Here is a 16960-nt window from a genome sequence, read left to right on the forward strand (position 1 = left end):
TTTGATAAAGATATTTAGGAGCGGTTGGCATTTATAGAAGCATAGATTATTTTTATACAAAATAAAAAAATTAATTTTTTCAACCTAATCTCAAGATCCTGGAAGAATTAATCTATGGTGACAGGATCTGAAAGCTCTAAATACCTTGAGGATTAATGATTACTTAAAAAACGGTGGTCAAAGACTTCCTCTGTCACTATCATTACTCAAAGAGATCAACAGGCTAGCTCCTTGAAGTTACTAGTAATCTTTCCCCATAAATCCTTTTTGAATCATCCAGAAATGACTTCATTTGCATTTATAGGCTCATCTTAAGTGAGTCTCCTCTTCCCCTGCCCTGTCTCCTTATCTGACCCATCCCAAGCCTTCCAGCAGATCCCAGGTCTACAGTTAAATCTTTTACTGGTTACTTTTTCTCACGTTCCAGGACAACACTGGGACCATAGTAGGCTTACACATTGTGCTGGTGGACAGTTCCACCCATATCTGGTGGTTGGCTACCTCTGCCTTTTTATACAGATCCCTACATTCTGAAGCCCAAGGCAGCAGTCAACCACCGCTCAACTCCTGTTTCTTCCTTTGCATGGAGGGCTCTGGGTCCATTCTCTCTCCAGGAGTCAGACTCCTGAACATCTTGGATCATTTTTTTTTCTAACAAATATGCAAAACTTCTTGGTTTCTACCCTGCATAATATTAAATATTCTCTTCATTTTAGGCCCATTGAAACCTATACCGTATTTTGAACAGGATATCAATTTTTAATTTTGTTATGAAGTATACTTTATCATTGATGTAAGTAAAAATTGCAGGTGTGTCTAACTCAAAAATTCAAAGTGGCATCTAATTAGCAGTCAACTTTGTTTGTTTTATTCCTTAATATTATACCTTCTAGTTTAGGAATAGCAGAGAGGAATTATTAGTGTTCTATTTGTACTTCCATTAAAGTTTTCATTTTGACTTTGTTTCTGGCCAGATGTACTTAAACATCTATGCTAGGTGATTATTTTCCTGTTAAATAGTATTTTTAGTCACTCTAGAATTTATTTTCCCTAGATAAATTATGTAATACTAATTATGTGTATAGTTTTTAGCATTTATAATTATATTTGACTGAATTCTAAACCTAAAATTCTCTGTAAGTGAAGCACTAAACACGAACACTGGGGTTCAGTTTTTCTTTCTGACAATTACTAACTCATTCTCAAAATGCGGAGAATATCTAGTATGTAACATTTTTGTGATTATTTACGTGTAAAAGAACTCTGCACAGCCCTTTGTTAAGTGACCAGGAATAACTTTGAGAAATTATCACACATTATAAAAGAGCATGGAAATGCACAAGCCATGTATAAGACCTTTCCCACAAGATTCTTGCCAGATTTTTAAAGGGTTTCATATGTAGTACAGGACTATATGTTTGATGTAATTTATGTTATATCACATAAAGCATAATACATATTTTCTCCCTTAGACTATATGTATTTTAATAGTATTTAATCACAAAAATTGTATCTGTGTCTAAATCTCACTTAACAAAACATAGGTTTAAATTAATAATTCTTTCTATGACCAAACACTTTTCAAACTTTTCCATTTGTAAACTTAATGAAGGAATCATATTTGATTATTGACCTTTCTTTTTTTTAATTAATTTTTTAGAGAAAGGAAGGGTGGGAGGGGGAGAGAGAGAGAGAGAGAGAGAGAGAGAGAGAGAGAGAGAGAGATTGGTTGCCTGATGCACAAGCCCCAACTGGAGATCAAACCTGAAACTTGGTATATGCCCTTACCAAGAATTGAACCTGCCATCTTTTAGTATATGGGACAATGCTCCAACCAATTGAGTCACACTGGCTAGGTAATTATTGAAATAAGCCAGTCAGAGAAAGACATTTATTTATGGATCTTTCTCTGTCCTGTTTTGAAAATGTTAAGAAATAAAAACAAAGTTAACAATGGAAATCAAAAATGTTTAACATTTGAGAGTGAGTCCACATACTGAACTCTTGAATTAAGTTTGATTTACCCACCCAATCACAGCCAACATTGGTTTGAAAAATAGTGAAAAAAGGGAATATTGTTAGTACTAGCTAGAATGTGTTAAGATTCACACTAAATATTGACATATATGGTCTGCCATTTTTGCTCTCAGATACCACATGGGCTACCACCATAATACTTTAATTTTTTCACTTATTAAATAATATTAGCAGTATACTTTATCACAAACGATATTGTTATCAAAAATTAATGTATACAAAATTAAAATTTGACTAAGATTAGTTTATGCAAAACCATGTCCATTTCCTTTAAGATATAAAAGCAAGTATATGTGAGTGACTATAAAAAAGGAGTATCAATTCACTACATTTCTTGTGATTTACATTATCTCATTTAATCTACATATTGATAGGAAAAAGTGAATATGTAAGTTCCATTTAAAGATGATCAATGTATTTTATTTTGTCAATTTTTATGGTTAACACTAAACCAAAAATAATTTTCAAATGATGAATATAATGCTGAAAAAAGTGAAGGTGTACCAACATGCCAAGAAGCCCAAATGCAGTGTAGATTGGGTCAGAAACTGTTTATGTTATAGCTCTAGTTCCTTGGAGTGGAGTTTAGATATTCAAACTATTTCAATACTTTATGAACCTTAAGGATGAGCATATATAGGCATACCTGGGAGATATTGACAGTTTGGTTCCAGACCACCACAATGAAATGAACATCACAATAATGCAAATCACATGAAACTTTGGATGTACAGTACATATAGAATTTATGTTTACATTATACTATAGTCATCAGTTGTACAATAGCATAATGTCTGAAAAACAGTGACCATACCTTAATTTAAAAAGATATTATTACTAACCATCATCTGCATCTTTGGTGAGTTGTCATATTTTTGCTAACGGAGGGTCTTGCCTTGTTGATGGCTACTGACTGATCAGGGTGGTGGTGTCTGAAGTCAGGGTTGGCTGTGGCAACTTCTTAAAATGAGACAACAAGAAAGTCCGTTGCATTGATTGACTGACTTTTCCTTGCATTGATTGACTGACTAGTCCTGTACTACATATGAGCAGTTTCTCTGTAGCATGCAATGTTGTTGGATAGCATTTTACCCACAGTAGCACTTCTTTCAGAATTGGAGTCAGTGCTCTCAAACCCTGCTACTGCTTTAGCAACTGAGTTTATGTAACATTATAAATTCTTTGTTGTCATTTCAGCAGTCTTCACAGCATCTTCATCTGGAATAGATTCCATCTCAAGAAACCACTTTCTTTGCCCATCCAACAAGAAGCGACTCCTCCTCTTTTAAGTTTATCATGACATTGCAGAAATTCAGTCACATCTATACCTTTAAATCTAGATCTCTTGCTATTTCTACCAGATCTAAAGTTGCTTCTTCCACTTAGACTTGAAACCCTGAAAGCCATCCATGAAGGATGAAATCGTTCCTTCTACGCTCCTGTTAATATTGATGTGTTGACCTCTTACCATGAATCATGACTGTCCTTAATGGCATCTAGAATGGTGAATCCTTTCCAGAAGGTTTTCAACATCCTCTGCCCGGAACCAGCAGAGGGATCACTATCTATGGCAGCTTTGGTCTTATGGAACGCATTTCTTAAACAAGACTGAAAAGTCAAATTTACCCTTTGATCCATGGGCCGCAGAATGAATGTCGTGTTATTATTAGTAGACTTGAAAAAAACATTAATCTTGTTGTACATCTCTATCAGAGCTTTTGGATATATCGTCCATGAGCAGTAATATTTTTGAAAGGAATCTTTTTTTTTCTTCCTGAGAAGTAGGTCTCAGCAGAGGGCTTAAGATATGCAATAAACCATGTTGTAAACAGATGTGCACTCATCCAGGCTTTGTTGTTCCATTTATGAAGCACAGGCAGAGTAGATAAAGCATAATTCTTAACGGTCCTAGGATTTTCAGAATGGTAAATGACTACTGGCTTCCACTTGAAGTCACCAGCTGCACTAGGCCCCACCAAGAGTCAACCTGTCCTTTGAAGTTTTGAAGCCAGGCCTTGACTTCTCTATAGCTATAACAGTCCTAGGTGGCATCTTACAATGTAAGCTTCATCTACACTGAAAAGCCACCATCGTTAATGATCTTAGCTAGGTCTTCCACCGTCGTTAATGATCACTGGCACTTTTATGCTATGGAAATGGCTTCTTTCCTTAAACCTCATGAACTAACCTCTTCTAGCTTCAACCTTTTCTTCAGCTTTCTCACCTCTCAGCCTGCACAGTATTAAAGAGAGTAAGTGCCCTTCTATGGATTAGGCTTTGTCTTAAGGGAATGTTGTTGATGGTTTGATCTTCTATCCAGACCACGAGAATTTCCGTATCAACAATAAGGCTGTCTCACTTTATTATTTGTGTGTTCACTGAAGTTGCACTTTTAATCTCCTTCAAGAACTGTCCCTTTACATTCACAATGTCACTAGCTGTTTGGTACAAAAGTCGTAGCTATTAGCCTCTCTCAGCTTTGATATACTTTCCTTCTTAATCTTAATCATTTCTAGCTTTTGATTTAAAGTGAGAGACATGCAACTTTATTTCACTTGAATATTTAGAGGCTATTATAGGGTTCTTAATTGGGTGAAATTTCAATATTGTGGTATCTCAAGGAATAGGGAGGCCTGTGGAGAGAGAAAGCGAAGGGGAAATGGCTGATGAGTGGAACAGTCAGAACACACACAACATCTATCAATTTATTTAACTGTTATATGTGGCCGTGGCTTGTGGTATCTCAAAACAATTACAATAGTAACAAAGATCACTGATCACTGATCACAGATCACCATAACAAATACAGTAACAGTGAAAAAGTGGGAAATATAAGTATTACCAAAATGTGACACAGAGACATATAGTGAATGACCAAATGAGACACAATGTGTTATTAGAAAAAATGGTAGCAATAGACTCACTCACCGCAGGGCAGCCACAAACCTTCAATTTGTAAAACAACACAATATCTGCAAAGTGCAATAAAGTGAAGCACAATAAAGCAAGGTATACCTATAGGAGACTATATTTATGGAAAGAGTGTTACCTGATAAAAGCATTAGCATTGCCATCATAAAACAATGCCATTCCTTGTTAAGTCATTTTATTTTGGCACTTTAATGAGAATGCAAATGCGATCGGTGGATTTATCATGTAGAAATATAGACATTTTATATCAAATCTTGTCTTTATATGATATTTTAGGTATATTTATTAATTTGTGTTACAATAATGTGATAACTTGTTCTGTGTGTGTATGTAGTTTGTGAAAGATCATACGTGCATGTGTGAATAGCCTTATATTAGCATATTTCTATTATATATTCCACAGCAATCATTTTATTAAATAAAAAAAGATTTTTATTTTATTTAACAAATTATGCTCTATAATTTAAAAATAATCTCATCACAAGCTTTTGTTTGCATCAACAGAAAAAAAATCTATAAATTTAAAAGATTTGTTTCCTGGCTTACCTTGGCTGTTTAGTTTTTAATATTTATGTTAATCAATTGATATTCTCTGCTGCTATAGGAATACTGGATTTTTATATTATTTAATATGTGACTTTAAACAATGACTATGGCTACCAACAGCATTACACAGACGCCTTATATAGGTGGCATGCAAATTATTTTGATAGTATTATTAACTTTTAAAAAATGCGTCTATTTTGGAAATTGAGAACTTTTCTTTTATATTGTGATAAAACCCAGATATGTTTTACATGAATATGACTTGGGTAATGTATTGCCCATTCAGAGTATTTTTTAGATTCTCTTGAGCAACTAGACATATAAGACCACCATTGGCCAGGGGTGACATGAGCCTACTCAGGAGGAGCTCGGCCAAGAGGGGACCATATTGTAGCTGGGCAGCAGCACGGGTTCCACCTGAGCCATTCTAATTTTTATCAGGTTCCTGGGGGAATAGAGATAGCCAGTTCATAAAAGATCCAATTGTTATGAAGAGGAGGAAAGTGTATTGTTAGTCTTTTATCCACAGACTAGAGGCCCCATGCACGAAATTCATGCAAGAGTGGGCCTTCCTTCCCCCGCTGCTGGTACTGGCTTCCCTCTGGCACCCAGGACCTGGGCTTCCCTCTGGCTGCTGGCAGGCACCCAGGACCCGGGCTTCCCTTGCAGCCCCGGCTTATCCAGAAGGTCATCCGGAAGGACGCCTGGAAGGATGTCTGGTCTAATTAGCATATTACACTTTTATTATTATATATTGTTAGCATGAAGTTTGAGCAGATTAATTTTAAGGACTACATGCATATTTCCATTCTGCCTACAAAAGCAGACTGCACTTAGGTTTATAGTTAAAGCTATTGCACCAAGACCTGCCATCAGTTGTCCATTGGATTTCACTTCCAAAGCTTGTTAAGCATTTCTGTCCTCTCTGTAAACTTTAAACACTATGAACACCTTCATGCCAGCATTTTGAAGGGCTGAATAACATCTGAATATATTAATTAAAATTTCCAAGGGAATTGTGTGTCTTGTATATGAGATTAGACTAAGAAAGGTTAAGGCTACATTTTAAAAGGCTAAAACTCAGTCAATTATGTAACTGCTTTAAATAAACAAGATTTTAAGATAAGCAAGAAGTTGCTTTCAAAACTCAAGATACTAGCTCTGGAGGACCACCTATGAATGAAGAGAGGCTGATAGGACCCATCGACGATACATCATCAGTTGTGGCCAGAGCAATGATGTTATACATAGTTCCACATGACATGAGTATGTTCTAGAGCAGCGATTCTCAACCTGTGGGTCACAACCCCTTTGGGGGTCAAACGACCCTTTCACAGGGGTTGCTTAAGACCATCGGAAAACACATATAGCATATCAGATATTTACATTACGATTCATAACAGTAGCAAAATTACAGTTATGAAGTAGCAATGAAAATAATTTTATGGTTGTGGGTCACCACAATATGAGGAACTGTATTAAAGGGTCATGGCATTAGGAAGGTTGAGAACCACTGTTCTAGAGGGTAGGATGTGAACATGTCAGAAACTCCAGCTTTTCCCGAGGAATCAATGTAATAGATGATACCTTTTAAGTTCTGATTATCAGTGTTTAAGGACTGACTTCAGCTATTTTTTTTCCCCAGAAATGACTATGAGGTGGGCAGGTTCAGAACATTTTGAGTGCACTTACTATTGTGGTTGCAATACTAGTTGTTCAATTTTAAAAGCACCAGTAAGAACTTATAATAGTGATATTTAAATAAATGAACACTAAGCGACATTATGCAATTCAGAATGAGTTTACTAGTTTGCTGTTTAGGAATGGATATTAGCTACACAATAATTGTAAAGTGTGTGCATTTATATATGTACATTGTCTTATAAAGAAGAGAGAATCTACTGAAAGCTCAGAGATTCTACTTGCCCTAAAGCCAGCATTAGTAGTATGACAATGACTAGGTTATTTAATAATACTATCTAAAATTTGTCACCTGTAAAATGAGAACTTTAAATAAATGATACATATATAGTTTCTTTTTTGTCTAATTTAAAAAGTGTGTACATATATTACTTCATTTATGATAGCTAATATCCTATATACTAAAAGGCTAATATGCAAATCAACCAAACAGTGGAATGACCGGTTGCTATGATGTGCACTAACCACCAGGGGGAAGATGCTCAATGCAGGAGCTGCCCCCTGGTAGTCAGTGTGCTCCCACACTGGGAGCACCACTCAGCCAGAAGCTGGGCTCACGGCTGATGAGTGCAGCGGTGTAGGCAGGAGCCTCTCCCACCTCTGCTGCAGCACTGAGGATGAGGAGCAGGCCTAAGCCATCAGTTGGACATCCCCTGAGGGCTCCTGCACTGCTAAAGGGCACAGGCCGGGCTGAGGGACACCCCTACCCACCCTGAGTCCACGAATGTCATGCACCGGGCCTCTAGTTATTGAATAGTACATAAAATAATTTAAAAATAAAATTTAGGTAGAAGATATATTACTCGTATAAAGATGTGTTAAGTTTTTAAAGAACTTTATTTTTATAATATATTTGAAATGACTTACAGTCAATCTTGACTCAATTAATAAACTCTTGAGTAATTAAATATTCTCACTTTACTTGAATATTGAAAAATGAGAACATTGATTCTTTTAGTTAATTTTGCTGGCTTCTGTTAAGGCTTATCATGAATTAAGGAATTAAAATGCATTTTTTACACTTTAAATAGATAGTAATTTGCTTTTATTCTATTAAAGATAATTTTTTTGTTCTGTCAAACTACAGACACCATAATAAAATGGAGATAGTGCAATGTAATTAGCTGAAAGTAGTGAACTTAACTTATCTTGAATTATGTATAACAAGAGGAAAATGTATGAAACCACATTAAGAATGATATTACTTAAAGAAATAGAAAGATACATTGCAATTATTTCATAATCCTTTTCAAAATCAGAGCTATAAGTCTTTGGAAAATTTGACAGATATAGAAAATTCTGTAGGTTTTTGTTTTTCTATTATACATTGTATTTCTTATTTAATAGAAATTAAGTTTTAGCATAGTTTGTGGCTGGCTCTTTTAATTTGGATTAATCATATATTTAAAACATTTTGGATTTTTTTCTTTCAATAGGACATCTCAAAGTTATCTTTCAAGGTATATGAAATAATGTTTATTTTAATTAGATTTCACCCCTACTGTACAGCAAAAAACATTAATAATTGAGCCTCATGCAAAAAAAAAAAAAAAGAAAGAGGTAATGAGCACTTGAAAGACTAGTGGATCACTGCAGCTTTGATTTCCTAGCATCTTCTCATTGGTTCACCCCAGAGATAAGGAGGACCTTTTCCAATTAGAAGCAAGAAGATTGAGGAAATACAAAGAACAGGATTGTCCCTTAGCAAATTTTGATCCCTGTCAAACTATCTTGGACACTTTTTCATTCTCTTCACAACGTTCCCAATTCTGGGCCAATTTCTCTTCCCTTATTTTCTCTACAATTGAGTCACCCTCAAGCCCATACTGACTTCCTATTACCCCAAAACTTGAACTTCTGCCAAGAGCAATGTTTTCAGTTCAAAAGCTCCATGCTCCTAAACAGTCTGTTCTTAGGAGTTGTCACCCTTACTCGCAGCAATTCCTAAATCAAAACACTTATTCCATTGGTGTAGTAATTACTTCTAGGCCCTGGAAAGGAAGTTCATTAAACACATGTTGAAACATATTAAACACAGCATGTTGAAAATACAGTTTGATAAGTATCATTTAATTAATAAAGTTTTAACCCTTTGGGGGGTACTGACATTTTAGTAGAAGCATTCTTCTGATTCAAAAGAATTCTCCAGTATTTTTGCTTAAGAAAAGTTCAAAGAGGTGAATTTCAGTTCAAGAACTGAGAGCCCTTATCATCTCACCTGTGAGCTGTCATCTGCCTCAGGTCAGCCCTTTTCTGATTGTCCCAGTCTAAGTAAGTTTACACTGAATTCAAGGAAGCTGCTCCCTGGCCATCACTCTTACTGACAGGAGATCAGGATCTGTTACAACTCAATGTCAACTTCTCCTGCCCATTCACTTTTGCCTGTTTTATGCTCCCACTCTAAGCAGTTTGAAACCAGCCAATGGAATAACCTTACTAAGAGAAAATATTACTTCAAAGACGTTTGAAATTTTACTCTTAATAATTACGTTATGAGTCCATTTTCCACCTTCTCTACCATTCCAGGTGTTCCTTCTTAGCCCCTAACCTCCATGTGCTCCATCCCCAGCATGCCGGCATTTTGAAATCATTTTGAAATTCAGGGCGAGTGAAGAAAGGAAAAGAGAAATACAAACAGCCCTGAGTGAACGTTGCTAATTGAGTAAAAGTGCGGCTGCTCCGAGTACGAAGCATTGTTCCCAGTGGCTGCTGCAGAGATGAACATTAATCTTGTTTTCGAAAACCTCATTTATATAATTAATCATGTTGTCATTTGGGGGTTAGTAATGCAGTTTGCCTTGGATAACTGCCGGGTTCCACAGACCCTGCACCAGCCTAAACTTCTCTGATTTCCCTAGTCTAAGTACGTTTACATTTCATTGAAGGTTAGTGTGCTGCAGTGTAGTCCTGCTCTAGCTATTTTTGTTATTGCTGCCCTTACTTTAAGTTGATCTAGAGGTTTCGCATGTGAAAAAGAAGTGCGAGTGAATACTCCTAGTTATTGAACTTCCTTATGAATATTATTGATAAATTGTTGATGTAGTTTTAATGGTTAAACTATGGCAGGAAAATATGTGTGGCACATGGCGTCATGGACAGACGTTTGCATTGTATAAGGTTGTATACCTTTTGAAAGAATGAACTATAGCTCTTTGTAAACCACTAATTTTAAGGCATGCTTTCACTATCCTCTCCCATTCTATGAAATCTTGAGCTAGGATGTGTCATTCCCTGCTCCGAATTCTATAACATGTATTGCCTGTGCCATTCATTTCATAGCTACTTGTGCTGAAGTATTTCATTCATTGTTCCATCCCCTACTAGGTGCCAAGCTTCTTTGTGTCAACACGGCTCAGACAAAGTAGGTGTTCAATAAATACGTTTTGATTGAGAATTGACAAATCCACTCTGTAAATGCAGATTGAGGGTCTTTACCTTCTGTTTCTATGCCCCATTTGCTGTTTAATTAGCTATTAGCTGGAACTGATTGATAGACATGAAGACTTTTTTTCCTAGAGACTGGCAGCTATGTAAATACAGCACTTAACCTTAAGCACTCAGCCATTAACCTTAATCACTGTCCATTAACCTAAAGCACCCCAGGTTTCTCCCCTTACAATCTCCCAAAACAGACCCCACTGGATGCATTTTTTAGCATCGAAAAGAATCTTAGTAGAATGTTTTTATTGTTCTGTGAGTGGCTATAAAAATGTATTTTAAAAGACTCCATTTCTGTGTGTAAATATTAATTATTTTTCCAGGTGTTCAAGGAAAGATAGAAAATTGGGAAATTATTTTGAAAAGCATGTTAGGATATATTTGATAAGAGAAAAGACAATGCTTATTTAAAGTACCATTTATAAGACTGAAAACCATGAGATTATCACATATTGTTTCTAATTAAACTGGCAAATTTATTTATAAAAATAAATAACCTTTCCCTAAAGCTGTTGCTAAAATCTTATGTGATATTAACTCCAGACATGTAAAATCAACCAATTACTTCAATAATAGTGACTAATTTCTAATGTCAGGTAATAACAGAAAAAAATAAATGAAATGTCCTTTTAAACATAGCGTTTTAGATTTTTTTCTTGTAAATATTATTGTCCATAGATATAATCAATGTTATTGAAATAACACCATTTTCATAATCATTTATAGTCTACAAAAATCTATATTTTTCCTCTTTGGGGTTTTTCATAAAAACTATATAAAATAATTATATGTTCAAGAAACAAATGTCAAGTGTTAATTAATGTATTCCAATTTATTGTATGTCTTTTATATCATAATTTGTTTTCACCAAGATCTACATTCACAACCTATAAGTGTAGTAAAACAATATTGCAACATTGCAAAAAAAGGTTTTGGTTCAATTTTATATGCAATTATGTTTCAAGTCCTTAATCTTTGGAGGGATAATAATATGTCAGTGAAGTTTCCATTGGATTCTGAACATAACGCATCACAGGGTGAGATGGAATAGAGTGTGGGAGGGTACTTCTATGCAGGAGGCAGAAAGAGCACCTTGCTATGTTCAGGAAAGCAACTTGATACTAATGGACTGATTATTTTTAGATTTGTCAAAGTGCTCAGTTTTGCTCCAGGTCCCAGAGGAAACTGACATGACTAGAAGGTGTGAGCAACTGAGGGCAGAGGAGGGTCCTCCTTACAACTGCATCTGAAGGTCAGTTTAACAAACGTAAACTTCACTGGAAAAACAAACTAGTGTAACATGATGTCTTCAACTCTAGAAAGATGTTACCTCAACACAGGCTGGTTAGGTGTTCACTTGGAATTTAGTTCCCTAACTGACTGACGGGGAAGGTGATAATGAGAGGGGGACTTGGCAAAAGAGAGTCCAGGAAGGAGAGCCACAAGGATAAACCAAATCCAATATTGACCCTGTATTTTGAGAATTAATCAATAGCTTTCACAGAAACGTCTCTCCATATAGCTATTCCACTGTAAGCATTTTTGCCTTCATTCATGTATAGCCCCATGGATGCTCTTGGAGGTACAAAGACCCTAAGACTATACTGATTAACTCTTTGACTTCTTATTTAGTAGAGTCCATAGCCATGTTGCTATATATAAGGAAAAATAGCTTGGACATATCCATATACATTGACATTATTTTCACACAAGTTGATGAAAAAACATACAGATTTAGCTCAAAAATTAAGCAAATAAATGAAAGTAAATTTCTGTTCTTCATCTTTGCAAAAGGTCATCTCAAATATATACATTTATTTTTTTAGTAACTTTGCTTGAAAAACTATGATACTTCAAGAATACTTTAGGTCATTACTGTTGTTAACATAGTAATGTAAACTGTCTCAACAACATTTTTAATATACTTTTTAAAAATTGAATTTATTAGGTTACAGTTTTCAAGTGTGCAACTTATAAAACTTCATCAGCACACCTTGTAGTGTGCCCATCGCCCCAAGCAAAGTCTCTTTCGGTTTCTATTTTCCCCACCTTTGCTCACCTCCCCTTAACCCTCACCCCTTTTCCTCTGGCTATCACTACACTGTTGTCTGTGTGTGTGTGTGTGTGTGTGTGTGTGTGTGTTAGCTTAATCCCTTCACCTTCTTTCACTATTTCACTTCTTTCTCCCAACTCCCCCTCTCCTCTGACAGCTGTCAGTCTGTCCCATGTATCCACTAAGAATGCATTTTTTAATTATTCTCATTTTACAAACATGTGGCAGTCACGCTTCTATAATGGTTTTTACTTACAACAGAACAACTAGTAATAAGACAAGTTTCTTTCCTTTAATATGAGTGTTAAATACTATAATAGAAGCTAAATAGTGGAAAACTGATTAAAATGTTATCATTACTTTTATCTAAAGAACATGAATAGTGATAATTAATAATTGAAGCCATGTCTCCATTTTATAAGAAATGTTTAGTTTAATTATTACACAGTTAGGAGCAAAGGAAACCATATTGATATTGGGCAAGTTAGTGTCTTACATTGGGTTTCAGGAGCAATTTAAAGAGCCTGGACTACATAAAATGTATATTCTTTTAAAACTCTACTAGGGGCCCAGTGCATGAATTTGTGCACCTTGAAAGGAACTGTGGGCCACGCACGAGGCTGTGGTGGGCACAGGGGTGGGTCTTGGCCCATCCTCCACACCCCCGCCAGGCCCCTCCCACTGCAGCCCCCTGTCCCTTATCTGTTGGCAGCCCTGCTCCCACCGCCATGGCTCCCACATGCTGACAGCGCTGGCCCCATTCACACCCACTGATGGCGCAGAGCGATTGGGGCCGGCGCCAGCAGCGGGTGCGAGTTGCGGCTGCTGCCCCGATCTCCCCTCAGGAGCAGGGGTAGGTAGAGAACCCCTGAGGGATGATCGAAGCTGGCAGCCACCGCTCACGCCTGCTGATGGCACTGAGTGATCAGAGCTGGCACCGGGCACCAGCAGCAGGTGCGAGCGCCAGGCAGGAGTAAAGAATTTTCAGTAACCACCAGAGGCTTTCCCCGATGACAGCGACCAGTGCCCTGCCTGGGTCTGGCACTCTTGCTCACCTGCTCCACCACCCCGGCTGCAGCTGACGCCAGTCGTGTTCTGCGAGCGCCCCCTGGTGGTCAGTGCACATCATAGCGACCAGTTATTTGGTTGGTTGGTTGCTTCGCTGTTCAGTCTATTTGCATATTAGGGTTTTATATAGATAGATGTTTTTATACTTTTCTGTATTACTTTTTGTTTATTAGTTTGAGTGGTTATGCATGAGAATCACATGATTCTAATATTTTATTATTTGAATACTTGAAGAGCAAAACAATATCCCTAGTATTAGTAAAACAATTTTTATATTTGTTATCAGTTTTATCTTTCTACTTTGGCACCTGAATTCCTAGAATGTATTAGATATTTAGGTTATTTGTTAAATGACATTATTTAATTATTCCAATTAAGAACTGTCACCCTAATTTATGAAAACTAACATCAGATTTTACCACTTTACTCCACTGTTTTGCAGAACCTATACTGGGTATTGGCTCTAAATTTGGAAGAATGAGGCACCTTTAAGAGATCCCTAAACTATTTTCACCTTATCTCCAGTTTCTAAGAAAATACACAACTTTTAAGGAAATAAAAAATTGCTATCATGGATATCGTGTCTTTTTTGTAAACCTGGCATTATTTGCAGATTTTCCAAAATAAATTTTAACTTAGATTTGTATGGAAACTAGAGATAAAGCCTATCAGGGGAGAACAAAGCAGCTTATAAGATTCCTGCTGAAACATTTTTAGAGCAAACTGCAAGGGCAGCCACCATTCCCCAGGGAGAATGGGGAGGAGTACTGTCCTTGACTCTAGTGTCTCAGGTGAGAGCAGGAATGAGTGCCTCGGGTAATCAGGCGATAAGTAAGTCCAGTTACCTGAGCACATCCCTCATTATTTTACAAAATATTTGCTCAGTACTAATTCCTACTAAAGATTGGGGGGGGCGTGCAGGGGAACAGGGATGCCTCCTACTTCCCAACTAAACAAGGTTGAATGTTCTGTGGATTTTCCTCCTTAAGACTGTTCTTGAAATTTATTTTCATCTCATATTATCTGTAAAAGAGTTAGGTCAGAGTGTCCAACCCACCCCAATAGAGTCTGCTCCAACCTCTGTATGACTGCATTTTCTCACTTGAGAATTTTTCAAATGTTAAGTAGAAAGGAATTTAAGAAAATGATATAAGTTTCATATGGGCTTTTTAACTTTAAAACAGCAAGTCAACATACCACCACCACTCTAAAGCCAATGACAAGAGATAGTGTAACCACTCATCACGTTTACATACACCCTCACACCCAAGGAACAAACAAATACGTAAGCAGACAGAGAAAAACAACCAACTACAAAAACAGATTCTGCCTCTCCAACAACTCAGCATTGCAAGGCAATTTCCCATCAAATGTGCACAGTAAAAATACACGTCTGCCAGGGAGTGTTAAAAGGGCTGTACACCCGCCTGCTCCCCGCCCCCCCCAACCCCAGCCCTCCTGAGACCCAGCACTCCTGAGGGCCGGGGTGAGAACTCTGGCGCCTCTAGTCCATCTGAGGCCTTCTGGCAGAAACATGATGTCACAGATGTTTCACTGTTTTCCCCTCATCCTCTCTATTTCCTTCTCTCATACTTCAATTTTCCCCTCTCTTACCAGTTCCCCACTGTTTAAGACTTCTGACATGTCTCCAGACTTGTCTTATCCCCTTAAACGGAGTGACAACTCTTCTGATCAGATGCATATAAACAGTCACTCCCACCGGTCCTTTGTGTTTTCTCCCAATTTTTACTGTGGACAGGGCTTTCCCCCCCCCCAGGGCAGATGTGAGGGGTGTGAGGATCATCACCTGCACTTGCCAACTCCAGGCGAGTATTGAAGAATACTGGCTATTAATTAACATTTTATGATGTGTTTCACACACTCTTCAGAGGAAACACATTAATGCCAAATGGTAATAATTCTTTTCTCACCCTCCTGAGGGGGGAAGTAGTCATAATCCTTATCACACCTACCCAGAGGATAAAATGTCAAGTGTAAAAGATGCTGCAGGAGAATGGTTGCATTCATTTCCAATGTTTCTGGGGGAAAAAAAGAAAAAGAACCATCCTCAGCATAGGCATAGCTAGAGGCAAGATAACTTCCTCCCCCCAGAATTTTATACAGCCTGATTAGGGAGCAGAAGTTCCCACCAGTACTTTCCTACAGTCCTTTCATTCTCTGGGAAACAGGCTGCCTTTCTGAGAAAAAGAACAAGCTTTGGATTCACTTGTCTCAAAGACCAACTTCACCCTGTTCTGGGTGAAGTTTTTATGTGCTATTCTTAGGGGCAGACACACACTTTTCATCCTTCCCCGCACCCCCATCCCACCCCCACCCACCCATTTTAACATATATGAACAGCGTTGCCCAGCCTATGTGGCTCAGTAGCTGAGCATCAACCCATGAACCAGGAGGTCACAGTTCCATTCCCAGTAAAGGCATCAGCTTGGGATGCAGGCTCCGTTGCCAGTGGGGTGTGTGCAGGAGGCAGCCGATCAATGATTTCCTCTCATCATTGATGTTTCTATCTCTCCCTTTCTCTCTCAGAAATCAATTTTAAAAGCGCACATTATTTAAAATAAAATAAAATAATCAAATAAAATATTGGGAGACTGTTGCTTCCTGCAAGGGAAGTTCAGGTTTAGCTAATTTATTTTCTTTAATCATATCATTTTTCATATTATAGTCAGAAAAATCATGATCATACTGTCTTTCTTCCAAGGCCAAGAGAGAAGGAAAGTGAAATGGTTAGGGTCCTTGACTTCCTAGCAGCTGAGATGGAGAGCCATGGCTGCAGTGGTGGGGTACACACAGCCTGCAGCCCACCCTCAGCAAGGTCTGAGCCTGTGTATCTCAGGCCTGGACTCTCCTTCAGCAAAGGTATGGGAGATACAGCTATAACTCACTCCATCACTCTACGATTGTTAGTTCTATTTGTCTTTCACATTGTTTCATTTACAAGTTTTCTCTTAGAACCCACGTTGAAGATAATTTCCATAGTTTTGGCACTCTTATTTATGATTTAAATTTTTCTTCTTAGCTTTTTCACTGACTGATCAGCAATTTTAACCAACTATCCTCATGGCAATTAAAACATATTATATTTGACTTAAATATGGAATATCAAGATTTATCCATAGACGGCGTTTTAATTTCCTACTTCTTTTATTCCTGTAATCTTATTTA

The 16960-nt window shown here is 37.3% G+C and overlaps 1 pseudogene; it reads right to left on the minus strand.

Annotated features, from left to right (window-relative positions):
- Positions 1–2874: 2874 nt before the first annotated feature.
- On the minus strand, positions 2875–4577 carry LOC111826010 (annotated as a pseudogene).
- Positions 4578–16960: the final 12383 nt, after the last annotated feature.

Source organism: Myotis lucifugus, unplaced genomic scaffold, assembly GCF_000147115.1.
Source record: "Myotis lucifugus unplaced genomic scaffold, Myoluc2.0 scaffold_51, whole genome shotgun sequence".
Classification (NCBI taxonomy): domain Eukaryota; kingdom Metazoa; phylum Chordata; class Mammalia; order Chiroptera; family Vespertilionidae; genus Myotis; species Myotis lucifugus.